This window comes from Aplidium turbinatum, chromosome 2 (assembly GCF_918807975.1).
Source record: "Aplidium turbinatum chromosome 2, kaAplTurb1.1, whole genome shotgun sequence".
Classification (NCBI taxonomy): Eukaryota; Metazoa; Chordata; class Ascidiacea; order Aplousobranchia; family Polyclinidae; genus Aplidium; species Aplidium turbinatum.
This window is the reverse complement of record NC_137473.1, coordinates 51,055,875-51,071,231: the sequence shown is the minus strand read 5'-3', so window position 1 is coordinate 51,071,231 and position 15,357 is coordinate 51,055,875.

The window sequence follows — 15,357 nt, the reverse complement described above, 5'->3', positions numbered from 1 at the left end:
TTCTCTTGTATTTTAAATGGCAAAGTCGTCATTTCCGTAGAGTGGCAATTGATTAGTAGACCGTATGGTTATCTCGTTGTCTCCCTGTCGGTATTGGAACTTGTGTAACTTTTGCATTGTGTATATTACTTGCATATTTCAAGCATGTACTATGTTCCTGTTACTAACAAATAAACCATTCATTGATTGATTGAATGATAGCCTAATGAAAATTGTTGTTGATTGAATTTTCCAGTTCCAATATTGGTGTGGATAGGCACTTTAGGCAGTCATAATAATAATGATAGGATTGCTATGTTGACGTGTATTGTTTTGTTTTTTTTGAAATGGTCAGAAACAAAAACAACTGAACTGACTGTTTTAATGCGTCTGGCAACACTGTGAAAGAAAGATAATTAATAAAACCTGGCAGGTCTGAAACTGAGAATTCTTGTTTGCAGCAGCGCTTCCACTTTTGTGGTAATTACCACAATTGTGGAATTTTCATCATGCTTGTGGTAAAAATGTGGATGTGGTAATGAAAACTTTGTGGTAAAAATGTGGTAATATGGAAATTTTGTGTGGAAATGTTGCCAAAATGTGGAAATTATAAATTTTGAAAATTTGACATAAAATACTATCAATGAATAAGAGCATTTAAACTGTTGTTCTCCAAAATCGAACAGATATGCAAAAAACTACTTATAACAGCATGTGACTAGCATGTTTCGCTGTTTTCGGTTTGATTTTGGAATGCGTCCTGACTTTTGACTTTGAAGGTAGGGTGCCCATGTGATGATATTCATAGTCAAGATGTCTTTCAGATTCTAGCTGCGGTGTCAAATACAGTACTTTCCAGTGGCGTAGCCGGGGGGGGGTTGGGGGTTACAACTCCCCCTTTGGCACGCGTGTGACGTCACGATATTGAGAATGATGCTTTCAGTCTTTATGTCTCTAAAACAATGTTTGCCCAATTTTAAACGAAACTGCATTAAAAGAGCGAGTTTTGCGAATACTAAACATTCAAATATCTCAGCCAGGAATTAGCAACAAGAAAACATAAAGACTTAGCTTTATTACCGAAAAATCCGAAGAAAACATGATCTTATTCTTTTGCTATGCCACCAGACAGCACCATTTTACAGGAATATTTGGAGCTGGTATACAAGTCGCCGCCCTGGTTAAAAATACAATGACGTCACGGAGGAGGAATCTACCAAACAAATAGTGCAAAAGTGGGGTGAAATCAGTCAACCATGACAATAAAAAGCATGCAAGTGTCCGCCTTTACTAAATTAGTTGTGATTTGCTTGTTTCTGCTTCGACTTTAACAATTGAACCAGCCCTACCAAGCAGAAGATCTCACCTATACAAAGCAATGTAACACAGGCCCGAAAAACACCAACATATCCAGCTCCGAATATTTATACCCACATTTTTGTTGAAAATGCTTTCAGAATGCACCAAATTTAAAGTAATTTTTCAAAATTTTCTGGGGAGGCCCCCCAGACCCCCCGCCGCTGGGTGTCGCCTTTGGCGAAGAGGCGGCGGGCGAAGCCCGGCGGCCGTCAAAACCCCCCCTTTCAAAATTCCTGGCTAAGCTACTGGTACTTTGCTTTCTTATTTCGGACGTTCTGTTAATAAACTGAGTAGTTGTTTTAGGCCTTATTTTACACTATATAGTGTAAATATAACCAAATAATAGCGTTGCCGGATAAGGAATTCTGTCGTAATTTGAGAAAAGTTTAAAGCTGTTGAAAACAAAAACTTGCATTTTAGAAAAATTTTTAGTTTTGGTTAAAGATCAAAACCCTAACCTTATTCCTAAGTCTTACCTTAACTCTTACTAACTTTAATCCTAACTCTGACAACACCTGATAGTAACTATAGCAACAAGTGGGTAAAAATAGCCACTGTGTTAATGTAAAAGTAAGTCGAAATACGGTTAAGATCGGGTAAAAAATCACAGTAAAAATGTGGTAATCTGAGGACAAATGTGGTAATACAAGTGGTAATCTAGCTTTGTAAAAGTGGAAGCACTGGTTTGCAGTGTTGCTAACTTTACAGTTTTTCAACAAGTGTGGTGTGGACTAGTGGACTTGTATTTTTTAAGTTTGAGTTTTTTTGTGTAGATTTGCAGGTTGCTTGCTTTTGGGCGTGTTTTTTTTAACTCTTTGGGAATAAAAAACTTTAATGACAAGGCAAAACGTAGAGAAAACATACTTAATGACGAGGAACTGCAGTTTTTTGATTTGTGTACAGTAGTCAGTGCTGTGCGGTGAGGTTCCTAGATGGTGAGGCACTAATTTTTTCAAGTCACGTTTAGAATAATTTTTTTTTAACAACAACAAAAACGGTATCGTAGGCCTACCAATAAAAAAAAATTAGCAGCATGCTTTCACATTTATTTAAAAATAAAATTCATGCGTCTATCTTTTTGGACAAAAACATCTGTGACTTTGTTGTAGAAATTTCTTCTTTAGTCCAAACATTTTCACTGGATGTTGAAAACAAGAGACAAGGAAAGCAGATTAGACGATTTTTTAAAGCGCAACCACACAGTAGGGTGGAGTGAAAAATTTTTTTTGTTTAAATCGAAAAAAACGGGGTTCTTAAATCCCGGCAAATGACCTAAAACTTCATTAAAAATTGACTTTAGGGGGTTGCCCCCATTTTCCAGCCGGCAACCCCCCAATTTATGCGCGCGAGGGGGTAAAATTGCCTATCTCGGTAACCACTGGTCGTAGAGTCATGATATATAGCTCAAAAGCTGCCAAAACATCATGTTTCTATCTGTCCTAAGAAGAAAGTTTGCTCTATTTACAATACAAAACGAGTTAAAGCCAAAAAACCAAAATATACACAAATTTTTGCTAAAATTCAGCATTTTTTCTGACAAATTGTGATCTGTCATAAGTTTTTTGAAAAAAAAATCTGATATGTTGCACAAGATATAGTAACACACTGATAATACCGAATGTGAAAGATGCAGGGAGGAACTACGGCAAGAAGAGCAACAAAATTTCAGTATAGTGAATGGTCTATACTTTGATGGACGTAAAGATACAACACAAACGGTTGTGCAAGGTCCAAACGAACAGCACTACAGATCTGTTCAATTGGAAGAACACTATACTGCAGTTGGTGAGCCAGGGAGTTATTACCTCACCCACTTTTCTCCTGAAGATGGCAAGGGCAGAACCATAGCTCAACATCTATTCAATTCATTACAAGGTACAGAATTGCAAAATAAACTGGCAGTTGTTGGTACTGATGGCACTGTATCAATGACAGGAAAACACAACGGATGCATTCGAGGCCTGGAAGAGTTGCTGAATAAGCCACTTCAATGGATAGTATGTCTGCTACATAGGCTATTAATGAATTGCCTTTGGGACATGTGTTTGCTGGTCTCGATGGTGCTACAAGTGGCCCAGACACATTTGCAGGTCCAATTGGAAAAAACTACATGGAACTGTATCCTGTTGGCCAGTTACTCAATTCAATGAGCTCTCGCCACCACTTTGGCCTTTCCAAAGCTCCCATCTGAAGTTGTGAATAACTTAAGTACGGACTAGTTTTATGCTTATAAAATGTGCTGGGCAATTATTGAAGGTAACGTTGATGATGATCTCACTTATTTGGAGGTTGGACCAGTTGTGCATTTAAGATGGCTAAATTTGGGATGCAGAATTTTACGTTATTATGTGACAGTGAATGAACCGCCTTTGAACCTGGAGATTCTGGTTCGTTTTTGCCTTGAAGTATATTTTCCGACTTGGTTTGAAATCAAGCGAAACAACCATATAACAAATGGATCCATAAACTTTTTCAACTTGATTCAACGAGTTTTGAATTTTTCTGACCAAAACGTTCGGGAAATTGCTTTGAACGTGGTAACAAGTTGAGAATTAAAATAGAGTTCAACCAGCCTCATGTTTAAATAGAATATATATTTCGCTACATAGTAATGAGCATCTTCAGTTCTTATTCAAATAGAATCCATTTGAATAAGAACTGAAGATGCTCATTACTATGTAGCGAAATATATATCATTTTGAATAAGTAGAATCCATTGTTCCAGACAATGGTTCACCTAATCAAACGTCATATAAAAAACCGTTCAAGTCTACTGAATATTACGTCATGGAAGTTGATAGAAAATGTGCCAAAATTGCACCATCGTTCATAAGACTTGTGTCAAACCTGTTTGGACCTGTTTGGGCCTGTTTCAGTTTGAAACCTGTTTAAACAGGAAATATTACATCAGCTTTAAACACCTGTTTGAATGACTTCATAATTGTCTTTCATTATTGCGTCACAGTACTGCATATGTGAGTTTGAGATATTGCTATCTATTCTGGTCATTCGTAAAATGATTGTTTGAAAGTTGGCCGCACATTTAACTGTTGGCTTAGTGCTTGCTAGCTGGACAAAAGTTCCGTCTTTTATCCAAGTAATCTGTATCGTATTGACAGTTTTTAGTGGTGTATCGCGTTGCACCCCATTTCGATAGCCGCGGGCTAATTTTACAGGAATACACTTATTGAATAGACGTTTCAAGGAGTGTTTCTTTTTCGGTCGATACATACAGACGAACGGATTCGGGAATCTTATCTTACAATTTTCCCACGAAGAGATTATGGTTTACCGCTGTGACCATAAAAAATAAAAGACATGACTTGTTAGCTGGTAGGCCAAGAAGCACTAGAAGCACATAAAAAAATAAAAGACGAGTTCTTGTCAGTTGGTAGGCCAAGAAGCACTTGAAGGCATAAATAATAAAAGACGTGTTTGTTGTCAGCTAGTGCAGAAGAACTACTTAGAAGTACAAGAAAAAATAAAAAGACGAAGTTGTTGGTTTGGTAGGCTACAGAAGCAAAGAAATAATAAAAGAAGATTTGTTGGTTGGTAGTCTACACTCTTACAGAAGCAAGGAAAAGTAATTAGACATTTCTTCTCAGTTTGGTACTGAAGAAAAATAACTTTGACATTCATTGGCAAGAAAGAAGATTAAAGACAATCCATCTGTGCTTGTAGATTCAAGTGGAAGAATCCAAGCAAGTTTTGTGGACTTTAGGACTTCATACCCGTACAGCTACGGTATCGTGCATTTAAATTCTTTTTTGTATTTTTTTTTTTACGGTCTTTGCAGTTAAGTTTTTTATAACTTAAATTTGTGTGTTTGTGTAATTTAACTTTTTAATTGTTAAATTTAGCCCCAACATTTAATATGTCTACACTCAGTGGCGACAAGGACTCGACCGCCGTCGACTCGACTGAGTTTAAGCCTGATGATGTTCTTTGCGGTCGGGCAGGCCATTCTGGGGAGGGACCCAGTAACGATGAGGCTAAGTCAGTTCGAGAGGCCCGGCATCTTAGACGGGATATTTTGACTCAAATTGGGAAACTTTCTGTAGCCCTAGGTTCTTTGAGTGATAAGCAGGAACTGTTAATTTTTCGATCTAAGTTCTCTACTTTAGAAGAGGAATTACGGCATTTCCATGCTCTTTTGAGTAAAATTGTTAACTCTGCAATCTTGGCAGAACTTCGTGATAGGGTAGATCCCGAATTTAACTCGTTAAAAAATAACTTCGAATGAAAAGAAAGTGAGTTCTCAGATAGGTTGGATGCTGACATACATCCTGAGGATAGCGCCTCAAATGTAAGCACTAGGATGTCTGAGAGCTCGTCACGGATAGTTACACAAATTAACCTACAGTTAAAACGAGAGGAGCTCCAGATACAAGCTGAGGCCGAAGCAAGAGCTGCTGAGGCCATCGCGAGAGCTGAGGCCATACGAGCTGAGGCTGCCGCGAGAACTGAGGCCGTACGAGCTGAGGCCATCGCGAGAGCTGAGGCCGAAGCGAGAGCTGCTGAGGCCGCCGCGAAAGCTGAAGCTAGAGCTGCTGAGTTCGCACTCAAAGATGCTCAGTTGAGGGCCGAACAACGTAAAGAGGTAGTTTTAGCTGAATATCGTTCTGAGTTGGGCTCCCGGCGTAGCTCTAGGAAGGGCTCTTCTAGGCATTCCAGAAGTGAACATCAATCGCAGTTTAATTTACCTAACCTTTTCCAGACGCCTGTTGAATCCGTAAGTGGACCTGTACAATCCACATGTTTTCCAGCTGTTTCAGGAGGTCTCGGGGCCGCGGCTAAGGGTCTTCCGAAGGCTGTAGAGCCAAGGTCTGCAAATTACAACCGAACTCCTCCCCCAGAGCGTACAGGTCACGGGGCCGCCATTAGCAGTAATGCTTTGCCCCCTTCAAAGTTTTCTGCACCGCTAGTTGTTGATCGCCCAGCTACACGTAATTTGGGTGGTTGTGAGAGGCGTATCGTGTCTCCTGATTTTAACGTGTGTGAGGATCGTGATCGGGCTGTGCATGTGACTGAGCCCCCTCAGCTCCTTAAGGGACATAGCTTGTCTTCTCCCGCTAAATCGAGTTCTCAACAGCAGGATTGCTTTTTTGAATACCAAAATAGTAGGACGTTCTTCGATAAGGCGGCCTTGATTGGTTATGATGGTAATAATATGCCATTTGTCTTCTTTAAAAATCGTGTTACGGCCTTGATGGCAGCTTCGCCCTTTAAACGAACACGTTTGACTTTGTTACAAGCAGCTTGTGTTAGAACAGCTGCGCAAACGATTGCTAATTTGGTTTCCGACACTCCTGGCTTGTCAGAGGAAGACAGAATAGAAATGTCATTAGCTCGCTTGTCTCAACGTTTTGGAGTTCGTGGAGGTTTTTCGCCGAACCGGAAATTAGAAAGTATCGTTATGGTAGCAAATTGAATTCAATCTCTTCCAGTGATTCGAAAGAGTTTAAAGATGAATTGTCGCAGTGTCTGCTTTACGCGCAAGCTTATGGTCAGCGTGATAAATTAGAAGGACGTTTTGTTTTGGATTTGGCTAAGCGACTCCCGTTTGACGCTAAGCAGCGTTATCTTGACTTTTTAGGTGATCAGTATGGTAGCACTGAGGAACCTACTTTTCAGAGTTTGTTTGAATTTGTAGTTCGAGAAAAAACGCGTAAGTCGACTGATTTTAGCATTATGCTAATGGGCGATTCTGGTGAGTCGCAGCATTTTAAAAAGTTTGGCAAAGGAAAATTGCCTTCATGTCCGGTTAGGCAGACGTCCGTAAAACCCCATAATGATGTGATGTCAGGGAGTTCGCAGTACTCGACTGCTGTTGGCGCACCGCGCAGTGGTGAAGCCAGACGTAAGAACCTACCGGCATGCATTTGTTGTTCGTCACGTGGTCAAGTTGAATATCATTTTTTGTCTAACTGTAAAGAATTTTTGCGCTTGACACCTAAAGATCGGAGAGATGTTATTGTAAAAGCTGGCAAATGCTTGAATTGTTTGCGCCAGCATATGGTTAGGGATTGCGTTCATGCAAACAACTGTCGTCAGTGTGGGCCTAACAACGATAGGAAACACTATTTTCTTCTGCATGATTTTTATGTGACGTCACGTGATTCTCTGGGTTCGGTCGGTAAAGATGATGCTGGTGCCAGAGTTCCTGTCCGTAATGTTAAGATTGGAAATGTTAAAGCAGCCTTTAACCGCGTTACTGCTGCTCGTGTTTTGAATCCAATGACTGGTAAATCGAAGTTGGTGTATTGTCAGCATGATCCTGGTTCGCAGTTGACGTTTGTTTCGAGTGATTTGGTGTGTGAACTTGATCTTAAACCGTACGATAAAGCGTCGTTTAAAATGGATACCCTGGCTGGTCAGAAAGCTACTTGTGCTGACCTTGTTAAACTCAACATCCAGTCGTTAGAGACAGATGAACTGTTTTGTGATATAACTTCGGTGGTTAACCCAGCTTGGGCTGACGATGTTAAAACTTTACCACATAAGCAGGATTTAAGTGGTTTTCGTCATTTTCATGACGTGAATATGTTTCATTTGAATGATTGTAGTACTGTAGATGTACTGATTGGCAACGATAACGCTTATTTGATGTGGGCCAAAAAAGAGCGTGTTGGTGAAAATCGTAGTGAACCGCATGCTTTGCTCACTCCTCTCGGTTGGTTGGCTTGTGGTGGTAAGTCACCCTTAGATGAAAGCGTTGCTAAAGTGTGCAGAGTGCAGACGTCTTCAGAGTCGGATGTCATCTCTGGCTTTCAGCGTAAAATTGAGTCTCGTGATATGGAAATAGCAGACCTGAATAAAGTCATTCAGGATTTGACCTTGCAAAATGAAACCTGTGAATTGTCTCGCAATGACATTTTGGCTAGAGAACTTGTTGAACCGAATATTGAGTTGAAAGATGGTCGATTTGAGATACCTGTTCCGTTGAAGGAAGATATTGATCTACCTAACAATTTTGTGTTGGCGTCAGATAGAGCTGCTGCTTTAAGGAAAAAGGCTTTAAAACAACCTGAACTTCGTGATTTCCTTACTGACACCATGAAAGATCTTAAATCTAATGGCTATATTGAGCGTGCTGGTGAAGCAGGAAATGTCAAGGGATTTGAATGGTATTTACCATACTTTGTGACGTCACAATTAAAAAAGCGTATTGTTTACCATGGCAAGTCTGAATTTCGAGGAACTTGTGTTAATGATGTAATGTCTTCTTGTCTTGACTTGTCTGACTTGTTAAACCCTCTGGCAGATGTCTTGGCTAGATTTCGGCTTGAAAGATTTGGTTTCATGGCTGATGTGACCAAATACTTCTTTCACATTTTGGACTCTTCAATACGTAAGCCCAACTTTATTGAACTGCTTACGTACACCAGTAGTGCCGTTTGGATCGTGAACGAACGCCCTTTGGTACCTTTGAGTGACGACCCTAGGGATTTTACTGTCATCACCCCTGCCTCACTTTTGACCCCATACTTAGACCCATACTGTGCTGTTGGGCAACCACATGATCGTGACCAATTAAGAAGGGATTATCGGTTCAATTTGTCACTTTCTCAGCAGTTTTGGAGTAAATGGATCGATTTTTACTTGCCAGGTCTTCAGGGCCGGAAAAAATGGCTAAAATGGCCGAGAATTTGGAGCCTGGTCAACTTGTAGTGGTAGGTTCTCTCCAGGACATTGGTAAACGTGGGAAGTATCAACTTGGGAGGGTGCATGAGGTAGTTCCACAAATTAGGAAAGGGAAGCCTGTGGTTCGTAGAGCTAAAGTTGCCGTCTGCAACTATGATGAGAGTACGGGGAAAGTGAAAGTAGACTATGTGTTGAGGGATATTTCGTGCCTCGCCCCCGTAAAGAACACCTAAGTGTTAGGGTTTGAGCCTGGTTTTGTCTGCGGTGGCCGACCCTTGTCTGAGCCCGGAACAGTCGGTTATTATCGCAACCATTGTATATAGCGTCATTTTAGTGTGTACCTATGGTACCAATTTCATGTATCGTCGTGTTTATTCTTATTGCTGTTCATTCTTTGCATGCCCTTTGTATTTGCGTATTAACTTAAACGTGAGTGATTCAAACAATTTGTGTATCATGTGTTTTTATTCATTGGCTCACAATTGTCGTCAATTCTTTTTTAGTTATGCCATGTCAGACTGTCATAACTAGGGGCCGCTATGTTCCAGACAATGGTTCACCTAATCAAACGTCATATAAAAAACCGTTCAAGTCTACTGAATATTACGTCATGGAAGTTGCTAGAAAATGTGCCAAAATTGCACCATCGTTCATAAGACTTGTGTCAAACCTGTTTGGACCTGTTTGGGCCTGTTTCAGTTTGAAACCTGTTTAAACAGGAAATATTACATCAGCTTTAAACACCTGTTTGAATGACTTCATAATTGTCTTTCATTATTGCGTCACAGTACTGCATATGTGAGTTTGAGATATTGCTATCTATTCTGGTCATTCGTAAAATGATTGTTTGAAAGTTGGCCGCACATTTAACTGTTGGCTTAGTGCTTGCTTAGCTGGACAAAAGTTCCGTCTTTTATCCAAGTAATCTGTATCGTATTGACAGTTTTTAGTGGTGTATCGCGTTGCACCCCATTTCAATAGCCGCGGGCTAATTTTACAGGAATACACTTATTGAATAGACGTTTCAAGGAGTGTTTCTTTTTCGGTCGATACATGCAGACAAACGGATTCGGGAATCTTATGTTACAATTTTCCCACGAAGAGATTATGGTTTACCGCTGTGACCATCCATTTGAATAAGAACTGAAGATGCTCATTACTATGTAGCGAAATATATATTCTATTTTGAATAAATAGAATCATTTTGAATACCGGTAAATATGTATATAATAAATATATCATTTTGAATAAATAGAATCCATTTGAATAAGAACTGAAGATGCTCATTACTATGTAGCGAAATATATATTCTATTTAAACATGAGGCTGGTTGAACTCTATTTTAATTCTCAACTTATTTTGATGTGATCAAGTCAACCGCTTCTTGCTGACGGCGTGCCAGGGTTAGGTCTCGGTGTCTCAGATGCATACGCGCCGACTTCCGGGGGGGCCGGGGGCGGCGCCCCTCGTAAATTTATGGTTGGGGGGCAACAAAAATGGCTATTACAAGTGGTGTTTCAAAGATAAAATACTTCGCAAAAGAGATTTAGATCATTTAAACGGACGCAAAACAGCAGCTGATCGCATGGCTTTCTCCGGAACGTGAATCACTAACTGAGATGCGCACGCAGTGGCGTAGCTAGGAGATGTGCCGCCCGGGGCGGATGCAGTTTTTGCCGCCCCTTCAAGAAAAAGCATGTGAAAACAGGCTCGGATTTAGGGGGGCAGAAGGTGCAGGTGCCCCGGACCTCCCGACTTTTGAAGGGCCTCCTTCGTGGAAAAAATGTGATTTTGTGTTATTTTTTTTGTTTCAGCCTTTGTAGTATCTGCAAAATGCTGTGCAGTGCTGGATTAATGCTACTGTAGACGTCGAGGTGGTTTTTCGCGCCATAGGCGCAAAAAATTTTTTTGCACGGGGGACCCCGATCTAAAAGTGTCCCGGGCCCCCCATCAGCTAAATCCGGCCCTGTGTGAAAATGAAATGCGTTTTTTTATCAGATTATAATCAAAATCAAAAATCGTAGTCTGAAAGTGCCGCCCCCAGACGTGCCGCCCGGGGCGGTCCGCTTGTGAGATCTTCCCGTTGTGAGATCAATTATGATTCAACAGAACGCATTGTTTTGTTCGCAATTGTGTGAGAATTAAAGCGAAAACCGATAAAAGAAAAGGTGTTTAATGGTTTTGGTCGCAGATATTGCCTGCACTTAACGACGTCTCTTACCGCTATTATCACATAGCCAACCTGACATATAATAATAATAATGTTACTTTTTATATAGCGCTGTATCCATCGCAGAATGCGTTGCTCTACAGCGCTTTACAAAGCAGACAGTGTCAATGCAGCCGTATAGAGGCGCAACTGAGTACATTATTACCCGAATCCATCATTGTTTTATGCGGTTTGACCGCTAAGGTTTGACATCGACGATCATGGAATTTAACGTAGTAAGAACGATTATATCCTACAATAAAAAATAAAAAAATTATCTCTTAAAACAGCTCTTTCTGCTGTTTTGTCTCGTGAGCTTTGCATATTGCACACCATGTGCAATTGTGCATAAAGTTTAGAATTGACAAGAAATCATTAAATTTGAAAATTAAGTTCCGGTAAATGCAGTTTTCAAAATTAATTAATTAACTGCAAATAAACGTATTCAAAACTTTTACTTCGACCGACGCCATTTCACACCCCGTAATCTACGTCGGCAATGATTTTGCCGCAGCAAAAATGCGTTCATTTTGAAAACTGCCAAGCTGGAGACAACAGCTTGTCCCATGTAAAAGTTGAACTTGTCTTTTTGAGGTGAAAATCACTTGCGAACATCTCGACCTATACTCGAGTATAGGCTATACAGTATTCGATAAAAGACTATAAAGACTTTCGATAAAAAACAGAAGAGAAAACACTTCGCCGTTGTTAACGCTTTGAAGGTAAGTAATTAGCAAAACGAGCGGAACGAGGTTAATAAAAGTGATAGCGGGTTTCCACTCTGCTTGAGATCATGATTTTTTGCGTTTTATTTTGATAACTTCACTGTCTTGATCGTTGTTATTCACTCGCACGAAAAGGAAATGAATCCGCTTGTTTTCCAACTGTTCCAGTTATGAGCTAACAATATCAAATTTTTTACGACCAGGAGTACTGCATGCGTAAAACTAATCGTTTCAAGCAGCGCTCGGTTCAAATAAATTCGGTTTGCGATCTAGGTGTCAATATAAACAAGACAGTAAGCTTAATCAAACATTATTTTAATTGAGTAATATAGCGTTATGACGTCATCACCTTTCACGCCCCCCAAGGTTTTTTGAAAAGTCGGCGCCTATGCTCAGATGACATTCACTTTATCAATGTGGTAACAAGAAATGGTTATTTCGCACACCCCGAAAATATTCTGATTGCAATGCTGGGGGATGATAATGAAGACATACGAAATAAGGGTGTGACCAAGGTGCTTGCAATTCGCAAACATGCCGCTGAAACAAATTCACTTATGGAAATTGAAAGTCATAGCAGTTCCAACCCATTGAACTGCAGTCCAATTCGTTTGTTCTGTGTTCCAAAGTTGAACTTGGAAGCAAAGGCATACCACGAGTTAGTTGATATTGAACCTTATCAACAACTTTCTCCAGCAATTGAGCACTTAACCGATGCAGAGTTGGAAGAATGCCGTGAGAAGCCTCTGATTTTGTTTTATCCATACCACAATCAAAACAGTGGAACGACATGTGAAGCTCGTAACAGAAGCATCAGCACAAGTTTCAGGATTTGAAAGACAAGATGGACTCATTCGCCAAAAAGTTAAGTCTCGTAAACTGATCAAAAAATTTGACACAAAAATGCATTTTAAATAAGTCGTTTTAATTCAATTGACATACCTATTCACTTTTTTTTGTGATTATCGTGCCATCAGAAGGCCTGAATTGTCATTTTAAAAACTGAGCCTTTTAGGATTAGCAAAGCTCACACTTAAAATATTTCAACTGAGGAACTACAAATCAACGAAATTATGAAAAAACGTTAAGTTTGGGGCGACTGGGATATGAGTTTACCACTCTTCGAGTCTCCAGCCACCCAAATATATGTCAAACACAATCTGCCTCCAGCCGTAATCAAACTCGTGCTTTGCCGCTGCAGTATTGAAAACCATGTGCAGTTCCGCTCTGCCATGTCGCTAACATGTCACACCAGGCAAAGCAACTGCAACTTGTTTTGCAAAATGAATATGAGTTCTTTGAAGTTCATCACCAAACACTTGTGATATTTTTGCACTGCTGCAACTGACATTATGCTTAATGTGAGTGCTTCATTATGATGTTTTGAACTCATGTTAAAAGGACTGTGTTGTGAATATTTTTGGATTATGGGCCCAATCTTCGGTATTATCAGTGTGTTACTATATTTTGTGCAACATATCAGATTTTTTTTTCAAAAAACTTATGACAGATCACAATTTGTCAGAAAAAATGCTGAATTTTAACAAAAATGTGTGTATATTTTGGTTTTTTGGCTATAACTCGTTTTGTATTGTAAATAGAGCAAACTTTCTTCTTAGGACAGATAGAAACATGATGTTTTGGCAGCTTTTGAGCTATATATCATGACTCTACGACCAGTGGTTACCGAGATAGGCAATTTTACCGAGATAGGCAATTTTGTTACACTATATAGTGTAAATATAGCCACAGCCTATTTTTTATCGAGTGGTTTGATGCAAACCTTTTAAATCTGGAACAGGTCTTCCTTTATTTATGACTTCAACTTTAGATTGAAAGTTTAGTTTTGAAAAACTCTCAGCTTAGATAGCCTACTAAATCTTCTTCCATTTCATTTAATTTTTATAAGAAACAGTCCTTTACACTGCAAGAAGTCACATACACGTACTATGCGGGAAATCCAGCTTGATGAAGAAAGTTTTCATAGCTGTGACGTCCCAAACGTCCACATTTGAGGCATGCCTCAAATCGTAGCTAAATTGTTTATCATGTTTTCTAGGTGACTTTGCTAAAGAAAAAGGCACACATAATGCAGTGTAGCCTATGGAACTTTTGTGATTTGAATAGAGGCACAACTTGCACTGCCTCTCTTTGCTGCCTTTCAATGACTTTGACCACATGAATGCTTGATACAAATATCGCCACAGAAGTAGAAAAAGTTAAAGTACAGTTCGGGCATAGAACCGTGAAATTTTGGGAGAAGAGGCATGACTACAGAAATTCATACAAATTAAAGCACCTAAAAATGTGCAATTTTTACTACTTTTTAGCAAATAATATTTATTCTGTGAGAACTATCTCTTTGATATAACTTTTGCTTTGCCAGATGTAGGAAGGTGAGGCAGTGCCTCACCTGCCTCCCCTGACTGCACGTCCCTGGTGTAGATTACCTTGCAGCAGTTATCATAGGCGCCGACTCCGGGGGGGGCAGAGGGGCGGCCCCCCCCCCCCCCCCGTGAATTTAGCTCGGGGTGGCTGCCCCCCCGCAAATTATTTTTAAAAAATCCTAAAGCAAATGTTTCTAAGTTCAAATTTGCGTTAGTTTGACCTTCATTGCGGATCGATCTGAATTAAAAGATCTACTTGTTGCAACAAGAGCGCTGCTCCAAAGATAACAAAAGAAACAGAAGTACGGTAGCTGATAAACGCCAGCATGGTGCCGCTGAAGCAAATAATGATTGAAAAACGTTTTTCTTGATTTCTTCCGCTTTGTTTTTTCTTGGGAGTGTCAATAACGAGGTGCGGTTTGCTGTTTGCTCAGTTTAGTATTTACGCGTATTAAGAGCTAAAGTTCAAAGTGACTAGCATATAATTCGAAGTAGCCTACAGGCCTCGAAATTCGTTTTTGTTGACGGCGGACAAACGTGTCCGGTCTGAGCAGCTATCTCGGCGGACAAATCAAGTCTCACGGCGGACACACCAGTTTTAGCCGTCGATCATCATGCTTAATCACTTTATCTTGATAATAATTCTTCGCCATTTCAGAACTATAACTACGGTTTAGAAGGCTTTTAAAAAATCAGTAAAGTCACTCTGAAAGGCTTTCATCAGACCAACGACTTGCGCTTGAAGAGTCAAGGGCAGGAGTCGGAAAATTTCTACCCCAACGCTACTATTTTCTGCTGTGCAAAGTTTCACAGGCTTTTTTCTTTAAATAAAGTAAACAATATCACACCAAATCAGAATAACCGATTCTTCTGATTTGGTGTGATATTGTTTACTTTATTTAAAATTTTTGTCACACCGTGCATCCCAGTGGATCATCAGTTGAATTATAGGAAAATTTGATGAAAAGTTTAGGAACAAAGTTTTGTTTTGGAATTTTTTCTTTAAGTTTATTTTTACGTGTCATGTGAGCGAAAGTGAATTTTCCTTGGGTCT